Consider the following 15,281-nt stretch of genomic DNA (forward strand, 5'->3'; position numbering starts at 1 on the left):
TTGCTTTAGCTGACCTTTACACGGCAGGTGTAAAATTAGGGCACCTTTTATAAAGTGTAACTTCCCACCGGGAAACTAACAGAAGCGCACAGGGCGTAATCTACGGCGCACACACTTAATTTTGTGGATCGCCCTATCTCCCTCATTTGCATCTTTGCCTATCAAAACAGCTGCGTGTCTAGCGTAATTTGCGCGCGAAGAAGCGCCGGTGTAATTTTTTTAGGTAGGACGGAAATACCGGAATTTCAGGCGTATCCCGTTTTGAGGATCAGGCGCAAAGATACGCGCAACGCAAATTTTAATTACGACGCATATCTCGAGTTAAGTCGGCGCATCTGCTTTATGGATCTGGCCCAATGTTCTTACAAGCTATCAGCAAGATCATTGAGGAGGAAAAGGATATTCAGTCAGCATAACAGGATAGTCACTCAGCATCAGCATAGGCAGTCTCCAAGGGATCTGACATTTCAAAAAAACTTATTCAGTTACAACAGCATCAGGTGCTTGGTAGCTGGTGGTGATCCAAGCCTGATTCATTTTTATGAAGGTCAGTTGATCGACGGAGTCGGTGGAGAGGCGCACCCTGTGATCAGTCACAAAGCCTCCAGCAGCACTGAATGTGCGTTCTGAAAGAACGCTGGATGCAGGACAAGTCAGTAGCTCAATTGCGTACTGTGCAAGCTCTGGCCAGTAATCCATCCTCATGACCCAGTAAGCCAGCGGATTTTCAGTTGGAAAGGTGTCCAAGTCTGATCTTGCCCCTAGGTATTCCCTCACCATGTAAACCAGACGCAGGCGATGGTTGCTGGAACCGGTCATACCTTGGGGCTGCGGACTAAAAAATTGTCTGAACGCATCGGTCAGAAGGCCACCTTCTTCACCGCTCCTTCTGTGACTCACCGAAGCCTCAGCAACACGCAGTCCAGAACCAGGATTTGGTGACCCCCCCAATCTCTGGGAACGCGCTGCACAGACCTTTCTGCAAGGCCTCCCGAAGATGTTTCATCTTCTGCTCCCTCTGCGATGGCAAGATAAGGTCCGCAACCTTATTCTTGTAACGTGGATCAAGGAGAGTTGCCAGCCAGTAATGATCCCTCTCCTTGATACCACGAATACGAGGATCCTTACGCAGACTTTGCAGGATCAGGGAGGCCATGCGGCGTAGGTTTGCTGAGGCATTCAGGGCAGAGTCCTCTGGGTCACTGAGGACAACAGGATCCGCAGCCACCTTATCCCAGCCACATAAAAGTCCATGGGTTCCTTGGGACAGTAATTGATCCCTTGAAGACTGCTGCTGATGCTGAGTGCTAGGCTCCACCTCCACGCTGATACAATCCTCCTCCTCCTCGTCTTCTTCCTCCTGTTAGGTAGGCAAGCAGGACCACTGTCTGGATAAAGGGGGCCTTGAGAGGTAAGGAAGTCCTCCTCTTCCTCCCTCTGTTCTGCCTTAAGGGCCCTGTCCATTATTCCACGTAGCGTGTGCTCCAACATGTGAATAAGAGGGACAGTCTCACTGATGCATGCACTGTTACTGCTCACCATCCTCGTGGCCTCATCAAATGGTGACAGGACCGTGCAAAAAAAAAACAAGCTTCCGTGACCCAGTTCTGCTGCCATATTGGCACAGATACTCATTGATAGCCCTCTGCTGCGTGTGCAGCCGCTGCAGCATGGCCAACGTAGAGTTCCACCTGGTGGGTATGTCACAGATTAGGTGGTTCTTGGGCAGGTTGTATTCCCTTTGGAGGTCTGCTAGCCGAGCACTGGCATTATATGACCTTCGGAAATGCACACAGACGTTCCTGGCCTGCTTCAGGACATCCTGTAAGCCCAGGTACCTGCCCAAGAACCGCTGCACCACCAAATTAAGAACATGAGCAAAACAGGCCACATGGGTCAGTTGTCCCTGTCGCAGGGCAGAGAGGAGGTTGGTGCCATTGTCACAAACCACCATTCCTGGCTTAAGCTGGCATGGCGTCAACCACCTCTGAGCCTGCCCCTGCAGAGCTGACAGAACCTCTGCCCCAGTGTGACTCCTGTCTCCCAAGCACACCAGCTCAAGCACCGCATGGCATCTCTTTGCCTGCATACCTGCGTAGCCCCTCGAACACCTACGGAGCACCGCTGGTTCCGAGGACACATCAGCACAGGAAGAGGCCACAGAGGAAGAAGAAGAGGAGGGGGTGGAGGAGAGAGGTGTGTCACAACCAGTAGTAGCATTTTGGAGGCGTTGTGGCGTAACAACCTCCAACACTACTGTACCTTGCCCTGCGTCCTTCCCAGCTGCCAGCAGAGTCACCCAATGCGCTGTGAAAGATAGGTAACGTCCCTGTCCATGCCTGCTGGACCATGAGTCAGAGGTAATATGCACCTTACCACTGACCACCCTGTCCAGCGAGGCATGGACATTGCCTTCCACATGGTGGTAGAGAGCCGGATTTGCCTTCCGTGAGAAAAAGTGGCATTTGGGAACTTGCCACTGAGGTACCGCACATTCCACAAACTCACGGAAGGGAGCAGAATCTACCAACTGAAAAGGCAGTAGTTGAAGTGCTAGCAATTTAGCTAAGCTAGCATTCAACCGCTGGGCATATGGATGGCTGGGAGAGTACTTCTTTCGGCGCTGCAACAGCTGGGGCAGGGAAATTTGCCTGGTACAATCTGCCATCGGTGTACCGATAGTGGATTGCCCGCATGTACTAGGCTGTGACACACCTAATTCTACACCTTCAGTCCTATCATTGAAGGCTTCAGAGAGGACGGAGGGTATAGTGGGGTTGGAGATTCCAGCTGATGAGGGGCAAGGGGAGGTCCGCTTTGTTCTTTGGTGTGGGTCTTTGAGGTATGCTTGCCAACGAACTGCATGGCAGGTCGACATATGTCTGGTCAAGCATGTGGTGCCCAAGCGGGTGATGTTTTGGCAAGCGAGATACGCTTGAGACATATGTTGTAAATAGCAGCGGTGCGATCTGATGCACTCATCTCAAAAAAGGCCCACACCAAAGAACTTTTGGAATAACGCTGAGACACAGCAGCGCCCTGCACAGGCGTAGCTCTTCGTTGTAATGCAGTTGGTGTGCTGCCCTTAAGCTGGCCACTGGAGGGCATCCTGCCTCGTTGGAGATGTGCCTGTGCCTCCTCCTCCTCCCCTCTCCTATCAGGCACCACGTAGAGTCAGTGACCTCATCATCCCCTCCCTCCTCATCACTGTTGAAAACCTGGCAGTATGCTGCAGCTGGGGGAACATGACTGCCAGATTGCTGTCCTTCTTGGGTACCCCCTCTCTCTGGGCTCACGTTACTGCCATCCTCTAGCTGTGTACCATCATCGGAGCCTTCAAAACGCTGCGCATCCTCATGCAGCATGTACCCAACACTGTGTTCAAACAGTTCAGGGGACTCCTCAAGAGGACATGGTGGGGCTAGGGAAGGAGTTAGTGATGCCATTGAGCAGAGGGAAGAGGACGCCTTGGCAGCTACTTTTCCAGACATAGTACCCTGAGCCTGGGTGAGAGAGGATGAGGAGGATGAGGACAGCTTGGTCATCCACTCTACCAAGTCTTCGGCATGTTGCGGCTCAACACGGCCAGCTGCCGAAAACAAGGACGAGCGTGTCCCACGGCCATGTGCTGATGAGGATGCACCGTGTCCACGACCAGCACTGTTGCCTCTAGACACAGAGCCTGCTTGCCCATGTGACTCTCTGACTCTCCTTGTTGTCCTTCCAGACATATTAATGGCCTGCAGAGGACAAAGGCAGTACACGCCAAGTAGGTTTAGGTGCAAACTACAGAGCACACTGGCAGTACACACCAAGTAGGTTTAGGTGCAAACTACAGAGCACACTGGCAGTACACACCAAGTAGCTTTAGGTGCAAACTATAGAGCACAAGTGCAGTACACACCAAGTAGGTTTAGGTGCAAACTATAGAGCACAAGTGCAGTACACACCAAGTAGGTTTAGGTGCAAACTACAGAGCACACTTGCAGTATACACTAAGTAGGTTTAGGTGCAAACTCTAGAGCACAATTGCAGTACACACCAAGTAGGTTTAGGTGCAAACTATAGAGCACAAGTGCAGTAAACACCAAGTAGGTTTAGGTGCAAACTACAGAGCACACTTGCAGTATACACTAAATAGGTTTAGGTGCAAATTACAGAGCACATGTGCAGTACACACCAAGTAGGTTTAGGTGCAAACTACAGAGCACACTTGTAGCCTAGCGTGTTTACACTACGCCGCCTTAAGTAAGAGAGGCAAGTACTGTATTCTCAAAGTACTTGCCTCCTTACTTAGGGCGGCATAGTGTAAATGCGGCGGGCGTAAGGGCACCTAATTCAAATGGGTTGGGGGGACGTGTTTAATGGTAATGAGGCTTGACCTCAAGTTTTTGACGTTTTTTAAACACTGCGCATGCGCCGGGCGACTACATTTCCCAGTGTGAATTGCGGTTACGTATGCCACACGGGCCTATTGATTTCGACGTGGACGTAAACAATGTAAATCCCGATTCGCGGACGACTTACGCAAACGACGTTAAAAATTCGAACCTCGCGGCGGGAACGGCGGCCATACTTTAACATTGTTATTCCACCTAATAGGTGGAATAACTTTAGGCTTCCTAAGGCCTTACTGAAACGGCGTAAATCGACTGCGGCGGCCGGGCGTACGTTCGTGAATCGGCGTACAAACTCATTTACATAATCTACGCCGACCGCAATGGAAGTGCTACCTAGCGGCCATCCGAAAAATTGCAATCTAAGATAGGACGACGCAAGCCGTCGTATCTTAGATATGTTTAAGCGTATCTCTGTTTGAGCATACGCTTAAACATACGTCGGCGTAGATTCTGAGTTAGGCCGGCTTATCTACTGATAAGTCGGCCTAACTCTTACTGAATCTACCTATTGCAGTATACACTAAGTAGGTTTAGGTGCAAACTACAGAGCACAAGTGCAGTACACACCAAGTAGGTTTAGGTGCAAACTACAGAACACACTTGCAGTATACACTAAGTAGGTTTAGGTGCAAACTAAAGAGCACAAGTGCAGTACACACCAAGTAGGTTTAGGTGCAAACTATAGAAAACACTTGCAGTGCACACCAAGTAGGTTTAGGTGCAAACTACAGAGCACACTTGCAGTATACACTAAGTAGGTTTAGGTGCAAACTATAGAGCACAAGTGCAGTACACACCAAGTAGGTTTAGGTGCAAACTACAGAGCACACTTACAGTATACACTAAGGGCTAGATTCAGATAGAATGGTCTATCTGTCCGCCCGGCGTAACATATCTCATATACGTTACACCGCCGTAATTTTGGGCGCAAGTTCTGTATTCAGAAACAACTTGCGCCCTTAGTTACGGTGGCGTAACGTATCTGTGTCGGCGTAAGCCCGCCTAATTCAAATGTGGATGATGTGGGCATGTTTTATGTATATTAACTGTGACCCGGCGTATTTGACGTTTTTTATGAACAGTGCATGTGCCGTTCGTGAAAAAATCCCAGTGCACATGCTCGAAATTCCGCCGCAAATCGTCATTGCTTTCGACGTGAACCTAAATGACGTCCAGCCCTATTCGCGAACGACTTACGCAAACGACGTAAAAACTCGACGCAGGAACGACGCATTGATACGACCGGCCGGACTCAGAGATACGACGGCGTATCTGGAGATATGCCGTCGTATCTTCTCTCTGAATCTAGCCCTAAGTGGGTTCAGGTGCAAACTATAGAGCACAAGTACAGTACACGCCAAGTAGGTTTAGGTGCAAACTACAGAGCACACTTGCAGTATACACTAAGTAGGTTTAGGTGCAAACTATAGAGCACAAGTGCAGTACACACCAAGTAGGTTTAGGTGCAAAATATAGAGCACAAGTGCAGTAAACACCAAGTAGGTTTAGGTGCAAACTACAGAGCACACTTGCAGTATACACTAAGTAGATTTAGGTGCAAATTACAGAGCACAAGTGCAGCACACACCAAGTAGGTTTAGGTGCAAACTACAGAACACACTTGCAGTACACACCAAGTAGGTTTAGGTGCAAACTACAGAGCACACTTGCAGTACACACCAAGTAGGTTTAGGTGTAAACTATAGAGCACAAGTGCAGTACACACCAAGTAGGTTTAGGTGCAAATTACAGAGCACAAGTGCAGTAAACACCAACTAGGTTTAGGTGCAAACTACAGAGCACACTTGCAGTATACACTAAGTAGATTTAGGTGCAAATTACAGAACACATGTGCAGCACACACCAAGTAGGTTTAGGTGCAAACTACAGAACACACTTGCAGTACACACCAAGTAGGTTTAGGTGCAAACTACAGAGCACAAGTGCAGTAAACACCAAGTAGGTTTAGGTGCAAACTACAGAGCACACTTGCAGTAAACACCAAGTAGGTTTAGGTGCAAACTACAGAGCACACTTGCAGTAAACACCAAGTAGGTTTAGGTGCAAACTACAGAGCACACTTGCAGTATACACTAAGTAGGTTTAGGTGCAAATTACAGAGCACAAGTGCAGTACACACCAAATAGGTTTAGTTGCAAACTACAGAGCACAAGTGCAGTAAACACCAAGTAGCTTTAGGTGCAAACTACAGAGCACACGGGCAATGCACCATGAGATAATACTGTAGCTAGCACAATCAACTGCCTGACAAATTAGGAAGAACTGATCTAACTAAACTATACAGTGTATAAATATATGTACAACACCTGGGATGTATATATATCCTCTACACACTGTAAATTTAACTGACTAGCCTGCCTGCTTTATCTAGCTAGAAAAAAAAGACACTCTCTCGCTCTCTCATTGATCTCTAACCAGCGCCGCAACACACTACATGAGGCGGCCCTGCAGGCGGCCTTTTATAGTGTGGGCGTGTACTAAAGCCCTGAGCCATAATTGGCCAAAGCCACTTTGGCTTTGGCCAATTACGGCTCTCTGTACTGATGGCGCTGTGATTGGCCAAGCATGCGGGTCATAGTGCATGCTTGGCCAATCATAAGTGCGCAATGCCGCAGTGAATTATGGGCTGTGGCGCGTCACTCGAATTTGGCGCAAACGACCCATTTTGTTCATATTTCGACGAACGATCGAACATACGATGTTCGAGTGGAACATACGTTTGACTCGAACACGAAGCTCTCTGAAGACGTGAGCCTATCACGAAACGCGTCAGGGCATGGCTATGCCACGCATCGTCCACACAGGTGTAGCTGTACCCGGGACTTACCAGCTGGAGAGTTGCTGTGCAAACAAAACCCACTGATTTTACACTATGTCCTGCTTCTCTCCCTCACTTACATGACCTCTCACACTGCATGCATGCACCCATGATTGTGAATCAACACACCCTGGGAGGATTTTTTCTGATGCTGTGCTGGGGCCAGGAGGAGAGTGACGGATGATTCCCGATTTAAAAGAGACTTCTAAGGCTCCATATACCACCTGGATTTGGTGAGTAGAATACCTAAGGGGGATTACGTTCGAAGCACTTTTTGGACACACCAGGAGTGATCGTTTACAAACATCTTGTACTAAGGATGCACCTTTATTCAGAGACTTTTACTTGTGCATTGTATTGTCTTGATTTTTATTTCAGTGATTATTTCCTTTTTATTTATTGATGGCATGGATCATAGGAGACAGGTTCTCTTAGATCAATTCATTTTTATTATAAGCAGATTGTGAACTTTTGGTTCAGGTGAATCTTAGCATTCATATTTAGCGCTGTTAATGTTTCTATGAGACATATTTCTACTGTGACATGGGAATAAGGATCCTCCTGAGGAGTCATCACTACAGCTTTCAACTCTGCATACTGACTGGACCCTCCAATTCCGGTCTCCTGCAGGACTGTGTCTGTACTGCCAGATAAGGCGACTGTGGAACCATCAGTGAACAACGCAGACTCTGTTGTCTTCTGACAGAGAATCAAAGGGTGGAGCCTCTTGAATGGGGGATGATTGCAGCACAGGAATTTCTTCTTCTGGCCAGGTGCTGGTAAAAGTAACAAGCCTCTAGTGTCACTGGACATCCTCCAATACAATGGTCCCAGGCCATCATAGTCAAAGCCTTCCATGGGGCTGTCATCTTCTGACCACGGGCACTCTTGGGCTACACACCACCGGAGGGCTCTGTAGCTCTCGTCCAACCGCATCTCTGTCTGGATTAGCCTGCTTAACTCTGCTGTCCACTCCTGCTTCGGTTGTTCCCCCAACAACGGCATTAGTGCGTTATACTGCGGCCAGTACCTTACATGGATGGAGGGGAGGACCTTCACCTGGTGTTGCTGCTCAAGAGCTAGCGCTTCCTTCCAGAGTTAGCAACGAATCACATCCGACCATCCCAGCAGGGCCTCCTCTGATACTGGTCCTCTGTGCTGTATCTGCATCTCTTGTAACCTCTTTCTGAATTCCTTGTCAGAACCATTGACTTATCTCGGCATAGCGCCTACATATACCGTCAGAATGTTTATTCTGAACTATAAAATATTATTGTATTTATGGAAATATGTAAATCTGTGCTTTGGGAGATATACACTTTTCCTACGATACAAGATATCAAAATTCTTTTATCTGTGCTATTTTGTGGACAAGTAATACAAATGAATATTTAAAATATATATATTTATTAACTAAAGATATAGTGCAAAAACTAAAATCAGGTACAATTCGTGTTAAAACAAATACGATATGCTTCTACAATCAGAGATAAATGACGCTTGAATGTTCGTATGATATTTACATTATATGACAAGGTATATTCATAGCTCTTATTTAACCTCTTGACCACTGGGCACTTAAACCCCCTTCCTGACCAGACCAATTTTCAGCTTTCGGTGCTCTCACAATTTGAATGACAATTACTCCGTCATACAACATTGTACCCATTTGAAATTTTTGTCCTTGTTTTCACACAAATAGAGCTTTCTTTTGGTGGTATTAGATCACCTCTGGGTTTTTTATTTTTTGCGCTATAAAAGAAAAACGACCGAAAATTCTGTAAAAAAAAAAAAAAATAACTTGTTTCTGTCATATTCGCAGGTTATTTCTCACACACAGCATATGCATACCACGAATGACACCCCAAAACACATTCTGCTATTCCTCCCGAGTATGGCGATACCACATGTGTGAGACTTTTACACAGCGTGGCCACATACAGAGGCCCAACATGCAGGGAGCGCCATCAGGCGTTCTGGAGCACCCAGGCCAATTCTGACATTTCTCTCCTACATGGAAAAATCACAATTTATTTGCTAGAAAATTACATAGAACCCCAAAACATTATATATGCGGAGTATTGGGGTATTGCGGAGTATTTGGGTATTGCAGAGTATTGGGGTATTGGGGGTATTGCAGAGTATTGGGGTATTGCGGAGTATTTGGGTATTGGGGGTATTGCAGAGTATTGGGGTATTGCAGAGTATTGCGCAGGGTATTGGGGTATTGCAGAGTATCGGGGTATTGCAGAGTATGGGGTATTGCAGAGTATCGGGGTATTGCAGAGTATCGGGGTATTGCAGAGTATCGGGGTATTGCAGAGTATCAGGGTATTGCAGAGTAACGGGGTATTGCAGAGTAACGGGGTATGGCAGAGTAACGGGGTATGGCAGAGTAATGGGGTATGGCAGAGTATGGGGTATGGCAGAGTATGGGGTATGGCAGAGTATGGGGTATGGCAGAGTATGGGGTATGGCAGAGTATTGCGCAGGGAGGGATGGCAGAGTATGGGGTATGGCAGAGTATTGCGCAGGGAGGGATGGCAGAGTATGGGGTATGGCAGAGTATTGCGCAGGGAGGGATGGCAGAGTATGGGGTATGGCAGAGTATTGCGCAGGGAGGGATGGCAGAGTATGGGGGATGGCAGAGTATTGCGCAGGGAGGGATGGCAGAGTATGGGGTATGGCAGAGTATTGCGCAGGGAGGGATGGCAGAGTATGGGGTATGGCAGAGTATTGCGCAGGGAGGGATGGCAGAGTATGGGGTATGGCAGAGTATTGCGCAGGGAGGGATGGCAGAGTATGGTGTATGGCAGAGTATTGCGCAGGGAGGGATGGCAGAGTATTGATGGTACTGCAGAGTATTGCGCAGGGAGGGATGGCAGAGTATGGGGTATTGCAGAGTATTGATGGTACTGCAGAGTATTGCGCAGGGAGGGATGGCAGAGTATGGGGTATTGCAGAGTATTGATGGTACTGCAGAGTATTGCGCAGGGAGGGATGGCAGAGTATGGGGTATTGCAGAGTATTGATGGTACTGCAGAGTATTGCGCAGGGAGGGATGGCAGAGTATGGGGTATTGCAGAGTATTGATGGTACTGCAGAGTATTGCGCAGGGAGGGATGGCAGAGTATGGGGTATTGCAGAGTATTGATGGTACTGCAGAGTATTGCGCAGGGAGGGATGGCAGAGTATGGGGTATTGCAGAGTATTGATGGTACTGCAGAGTATTGCGCAGGGAGGGATGGCTGGATCTGTGACTGCAGTTGTCACAGATCCAGCCCACAGCAGCTGCTGACACCCCGCGCTCCCCCCCCCCCTCTCCTCTCCTCTCGCACTGTACCGAACGGTACAGAGAGGAGAGGGAGGAACCGGCGTCATCAAATGACGCCGGTTTGTTTACAAGTGATCGCTCCGTCATTTGACGGAGCGATCACGTGGTAAACAGCCGCGATTCGCGGCAATTTACCGTGATCCGTGATGCGCCGGGTCTTCTAGACCCGGCGAGCACGGACACTTCCGCGAGCGCGCCCCAGGGGACGCGCAAACGCGGAAGTGCACGAGGACGTCCCAGGGACGTCCTGTCACAGTAACTCGACCGCGCTGTAGCAGTATTTTTGCTATAGCGCGGTCGGCAAGTGGTTAAATAATCCTGGCATACTTAAAAACCTTTTGGCTTGTAATTTGACCTTGCGTTATTTCTTCTCAATATCAAACAGATCTCTTGCTACTACTTCTTAAAACACAAAGACAAGATGTCCTGTGGAAAGTTCTTGGTAATTTGGCCAAGAATGTCTTCTTAACACACAAGGCCATCTCTAAGGCCCCCTACACACGACCGAACATGTCTGCTGAAACTGGTCCGCGGACCAGTTTCAGCAGACATGTTCGGTCGTGTGTATGGCCGACCGGACAGGTTTCCAGCGGACATTTGTCTAGCCGACCGTTTTCCAGCGGACAAAAATTTCTTAGCATGCTAAGAAACATGTCCGCTGGAAGCCTGTCCGTCGGACATGTTCGGACATCTGTACAGACTCACTGTACATGTCCGCTCGGCCACCATCCCTCGCATGCGTTGAAGTGATTCGACGCATGTGTGGAAGCATTGACCTTCCAGGGCCGCGCATGTCGCCGCGTAATCGTCGCGGCGACGTCGCAGCCACGTCACCGCGTATCGTGTACGCGCGGATTTCTGTCTGATGGTGTGTACAACCATCAGACAGAAATCTCCGGGCAGACATGTCCGCTGAAAACGGTCCGGCGGACCTTTTTCAGCAGACAGTCCGTCCGTGTGTACGAGGCCTAATGCGTCACCTGTTTAAACATATCCCAACATTAGGCCATTCACTAGGACTCACAATGATATTGTGATCGATATATGTAACAAGTGTCTATATACAGTACGTCTATGCGTTACTTCTTTAATTGCCTCTGAAGGATCTTATGCTGCAGTTAAAAATCTTCCAGATCCAATTAACACTTGCTAAGATAATAGAGTGGCCCCAGTTGGTATCTGTTTAAACTCCCTATTGCATAGAGGATGTAAGATTATACTTTACCAGTATGTAAGAGTCCTGCTTGAGAAGGGAAAGTCCTAATGAAGAATTTATGTGAACCCCTTACATGTTTGCGGTCACTCTCTGCCTTCCGGCTTCCTTCAGAGATCAGCTCAAATCAGGCTCCAGCCATCAGCCCTCCAGAGATCAGTTCCAGCCTCCCCATCTTTCTCCCACCGAGCTTCTTTAGCTCCCCTCTTCTCTTGTTTAATCACTTTTTATCTCCCCAAAGAAGTTGGTGTCACATGACCATGTGTTTTGATGAGTGACCATAGCAACTAAGGTTATGGCTAACTTGAACCATGCCGATATTAACCTGTAGGGGGCAGTGGTGCCTAAGGAATAATTCGTAATTTCAGGGTTATTCAGAGTTAATCACGATTTACGACCCCTCTGACTTTATCTTGGTGTAGCACCATAAATTGTTTTATATGTCAAACAATTGTCAGACATCCTGGCACTTCTAGTGAATTGTGGACTCGGAATGTTTATATATCATTAGCTCATACATCTGTTTAATTCTTAAGACAAGTGAAAACCTTTGAAGTAACTTTACAGGAAAACCCTTGCTCTCCAAATATAGATTCTTATGCCGCGTACACACCATCACTTTATGTGATGAAAAAAAAAAACATTTTTAAAAATGTCAATTTAAATGACCGTGTGTGGGGGAAAACTTTGTTTTATGTTTTGTGAAAAACGACAAAAAAAAATTTAAGCATGCTTCACTTTTATGTGTCGTTTTTCAAAATGTCGTTTTTTACTTCACAGAAATTGACCATGTGTAGCAAAAAACTATGTTTAAAACTACGTTTTTACACCCGCGCATGCCCAGAAGCTAGTTATGAAGCGAGCTTCAATGGAAAAACGTGGTGAACGTAACCTCGCTTTGCTAGAGCATTGTGAAAAAACGATGGTGTGTAGGCAACTTCGTCTTTGAAAATTGAAGTTTCAAAAACTTAGTTTTTTACTTCACAGAAAATGTCGTTTTTTTCATCACATAAAGTGATGGTGTGTATGTGGCATTAGTGTCACTTGTGATCTCACAATTGTAAGGATAATAATATATGTATATGTGCTTAACGAGTTATACTATATGAACTACTAATACACATATATTGTTATGGCATTATAAAGAAACAATAATATTTGAGATGTATAATATATAATCCCACCGACATTGTGAATAAGCCCCATTGGTCTCATAGTACAAAGACAATACTATGTTGTGTCATGCTGTGCAGGGCCTTTCATCTCACATGTGAAGCCAGAATTCCTCATCATTCTCTTATCTTATAAGTGTCGAACTCAAAAGAGATATGACCTGGGAGATGGCACATATAAGGATTATACACCCCTCTCTTCTGGTAACACAGCCTTATTCACAGGTTTTGAACTGTGACTCAACTTAAGACATAAAATGGTGTCGCTTCTGCTAAACATATATATGAATATGGAACACTATGAAACATATAAAATGTGCGATCTTATATGTATTCTTTTAACCCCAAATATTCTGACATCCTCTTCCATGGGGACTGGTATCTGTACCTCTCCTCTCTCTTCAGTTGGTGCTGCTGTGACTTCTGCAGTTGGAGCACCTCTTTGATGTAGCCAAGTGGCATCCACAGCCACTATAACCAGGTCTTTGATCTCCGGTGGAGGGTTAGGACCATACTGTGCCAGTACTCGTTTAACAGCTCGATCAAAACTTTCTTCCTTGGGTGTCCTGTCTCTTACACTGGGCCTTTCAGCGCTATCCATTTTGACAAGTTCTACAATAATGTCTCTTTTCTTACGGTTGCTGGCCGGTCTGCCCCGGCTCTCCAGTAAGTCCATGAGGGAAGAGAGCTTCAGGCGTTCATACTGTGTCTCCATTGTCCTGTGTCCTTGTAGCTGTTTTTCCGGTGATGGAACCATCCCACAGCTGTGCCACCACTTGTAACGGTCACCACCATTTACGATATGCCATTCTATCGCCCCAGGACAGCTTATCCGACAGTCCGACAGACATCAGCCACGATCCATCTCATTTCCCAGAATAAACGAGACAAACGCTCTGTTCTCTGGTTTCAAAATGTATGAATGAATACTTTTAATGGTATCTTAGCTTTCTTATATACAGTACAAGCATGTTACAGGTAATCACAGGGACAAAGACACACTCCACCCACACATCACACAATGGGGGGGCTTCAATACACCTTCTCTTAGACAATGACATTCAGTTGAGTTAATTATTAGTCATTATCCAGACAGCCTGTCTCTGAATACAGCTTGACAAGTCACATTCCACACAAAAAACAGTGTTATTAGCATACATAATGAAAGGTCTTAGGAGCAGACCTAATTAGCACAATGGACACAAAACAGTATTAGCATCACACAATGCAATGTCTAGGAGCAGATGCAATTAACACCTCAAAAGCATGTGTCCCCTCCATTGAATGAAAACACTCCATATGGAGTCAGACTTTAACAACTTGTAATATTCCAAGATATCCTGCAAAACATGAATTATCAGTTAGCAGTCACCCTATGCCCAAAAGGGGCACAGGGTGACCCTAGACCCAAGAGTCATTAGTGACGCTGGCACAGGAGTACCCCCAATCCTTCAAAAGCCTCTGGGTGTCACGGGTCATTCCGTTACAACCTCTATTCAAAAACTTACAGTAAAAGGTTATGTCATACAGTATCTTTCTAGAAACGTTGACCCTTACTACAGGAGGTATGCACAATAAAGAGTGGAACTGTGCTGGTAGAAACCATGCCACCACATGTACCATGCCCTAAAACGGGTCTCCATACTATTGCCCGCAGGCCACATACAGCCTGCTACAAGATTTGTAGTGTACAGCCTCTGCTCTAATGTAAGGGGGGGGGGGTTCTGATGGGAACCCTGATATAAGGAAGGACAACTGTTTGTAAAAAATACAATATGGTCCAGGTACTGAAAAGTTTTGAGACTCCTGCTCTAAAAGATTAATAAAAGCATGGAAGATTATGGGTTTCTGATATTGTACCAGACATCTGCCAACACCAGATTTGAGAAGTGCCAAGACGTGTATAGGCAATTAAAAGATGACACGACTGGGTGTCTAGTGCACTAGCAGCAACAAAGACAACTTTCCATACCTTTTCATTGCATGACTTCATGTTGATGCTGAACAGGTGGTGTTAGGATTGTGCATGACAAGTACAACTAAATCCTAAACTTTTTTTGGGTGATTAGGCGTGGAAGAATTAGTGCTTCTGCATCATTTTGTTCATGTCTTTGTCACCAATAGTATACTTTCTGTCCTAGTGACAGAGAATGAAGTAAATCAGCAAGCGTTTGACATGTTTTTATTTCAGTATGTATTCCCATTGCTATAACAGTGCATTACATACTCCATGTGACAAGGCACAGGACAAGAGATATTGTATTCCCATCAATATGTTATATCAAGACTCATGGACTATCAGACATATTTGTTCTTGATAATT

The 15,281-nt window shown here is 46.5% G+C and overlaps 1 protein-coding gene across 10 annotated transcripts in view; it reads left to right on the forward strand.

Annotated features, from left to right (window-relative positions):
* The window catches only part of LOC120946232 (complement factor H-like), a 3,139,400-nt gene that overhangs the window by 781,811 nt on the left and 2,342,308 nt on the right, over window positions 1–15,281 (forward strand). The gene's annotated exons all lie outside the window — the stretch shown is intronic.

The sequence above is a fragment of the Rana temporaria genome, chromosome 7 (assembly GCF_905171775.1).
Source record: "Rana temporaria chromosome 7, aRanTem1.1, whole genome shotgun sequence".
Taxonomy (NCBI): domain Eukaryota; kingdom Metazoa; phylum Chordata; class Amphibia; order Anura; family Ranidae; genus Rana; species Rana temporaria.